Here is a 2348-nt window from a genome sequence, read left to right on the forward strand (position 1 = left end):
AGACGCACAAGGACGTATGGAGGGGGCTGTTCAAGAGTGCCGAGATCCCTCCCCCTCTTACCGAAGACCGCGGACTCAGCGCAAAGCGCCATGCTGGTCCGGTAAGCATTTATATTTCTCGGGGTATTTATTTGCCCAGGTTTAGTTATGTGTAGGATCTAAGCTCCGTTATCACTAACAGGACTGGATAAAGACAGCGGAGCAGCTTGATTGCCCAGCCCCCCTGCCCGAAGATCCGCCAAACGCTCTTCTGGCGAAGATGCTGACCCCGGGACCTTACGAGGTGCCAGAAAAGACTGCCAAGAAGAAGGCCACTGGGACCCGAAAGGGTCTCCGACGCAAGATGGTTCTGTCCGACGCAACCAGCCGGGGGAAATGAGGAGGAGGAGAAAAGTTCTCCCCCCCCCCAGCCGGGGGAGACAAGAAAAGGAAGGCCGACCCATCCGGGGAGGCCGAAGGGTCCAAGAAGGGAAAGACCCTCCCTTCGGACTATGCCACGACGGCCGCCGACAGTGGCGACGAGTGGCTACCCAGGGACAAGCCCCTAGCGAAATCGTAAGTGTCCGGACACCACAGTATTTCATGGTACATTTTATTGTACTGCCCTTGCTCATGCCGAACCCGATTATGCAGTCCGGTCCGAGCTCATCTCGACGTACCCTCGTCGAGCGGCTCTTTGAGCTCGTTGGATATGAACAGCGGTTCTCTTCCGACGGCTTCCACCCCTCGCCCTACGGACAACGCCGAGGTGGTGTATCAAGAGGCACTGTCCCAAGGGGAGGCGGTCCTGGGGGCGCCTCATGGCGACCTCCCACACCCTGGGTACCAAGGGAGTGAGGCTCCTACGGGCTTCGAGTTCAGGCCCTAGCCGGACACCGCGCCGGAGCCTTCAATGGTTCCGGACATCAGCAGGCGGTCCCCCATTAAGGGGGGCCAACCATCCGTGTCGGTGTCCTCTGTCCAACCAGAGGCACCGGACAACTTGCTGGAAGTGCTTCACATCGCTTCCATTGATGAAGAACACCGCACTATCATGAGTGCGGTGGTTAAGAAGGTTCAGTCCGCCAAGAACAGGCTGACCGAAGCTTGCGCCAGCCTCCTAACAGGCTTTGAGGTAAGCATTCGAAATATAAAAATATTACCACATAGACAGTAGCCCCTGATGCTCTGTTTGGCGTTCGCGAAGAAAAGCCGAATATAGTATCAAATGATAACTCAAGAGTCTAATCAGAGTATGTCTATGTGTATGTGCAGGCTTCCCTGCTGGCCACTGCCGCACGTACTGCAGAGGTCTCTGCGCTGAAGCAGGCCCTGAAGCGGTCTGAGGACGAGCTCGGCCTTACCAAAGGGCATCTCGAAGAGAGCAAAGGTAAGATATACCCCATTGTATATAGTTAAAAAGAAGTACTCTGCAAAGTAATAGGATCATCATGAATTTGTCAGGGGCCACGACCGAGGTGGAGACCCTGAGGAAGGCATTGTCTGCGGCCGAAGACAAAGCGGCCAAAAAACGTATTGAGCGGGAGAAACAAGAAGCCCAAGTGGGCGAGGTGCAGCAAGAGCTCGATGCTCTTGCCAAGAAGCACGAGTCCTTGGAGCTTGACTCCAAGACGCGGGAGTCCGAGCTCACGCAGGCGCTTGAAAGCGTATGGAGCGCCAAGGCTAAAGCCCAGAAGGCCCTCTAGGAGATTGATGTGGCAAAGAAGATAGTAGCGGGTAAGGCATTCAATATGCAAAGCAAGCATGTGAAGGAGACTTTCCTTTTTCTTACCGGAGTTCGGAGCTCTCCAGGAGTGTTTGCAGATCTTCCTCGCAGCATGCTGGATGCTGCAGAGTTTTACCGGGCTGAGGAGGGGAGCTCAACGGAGAAGTTGTTGTGGTCTTAGTATACTAGGACCGAACACCCCGTGGCCTTGAGCGACCAACTGAAGCAGTTGGTCGAACTTTAAAAGGCGGCCGAACAGGCCATGAGGGGCCTTATAGTCCGGATGTGGGCTGGTGAGCCCCTGTCCGACAGCTACTTCGGTCTGGTGTGACGGCTGGTGGAAGCCTGCCCACGGCTTGAGGCCATCAAGCGGTCCGTCTGTATTGAAGGTGCACACATGGCTTTTGCCCGGGCGAAGGTGCATTGGGCGAAGCTGGACGCCGTGAAGCTTGTGAAGGAGGGGCTGCCGGAGGGCAAGGAGCATCGCCGCCCCGAGAATTATTATGCGGGTCTCCTGGAGGGATCCCTCCTAGTGGTAGATGAGTGTGCCAAGGATGTAATTTTTGAATGAACATGCTCATGTGATCCTGTAATATGAAATGAGTTCATTTGCACCATGTGACGCTTTCTTAATTTAAAATAT

The sequence above is a fragment of the Triticum dicoccoides genome, chromosome 7A (genome assembly GCF_002162155.2).
Source record: "Triticum dicoccoides isolate Atlit2015 ecotype Zavitan chromosome 7A, WEW_v2.0, whole genome shotgun sequence".
Lineage (NCBI taxonomy): Eukaryota > Viridiplantae > Streptophyta > Magnoliopsida > Poales > Poaceae > Triticum > Triticum dicoccoides.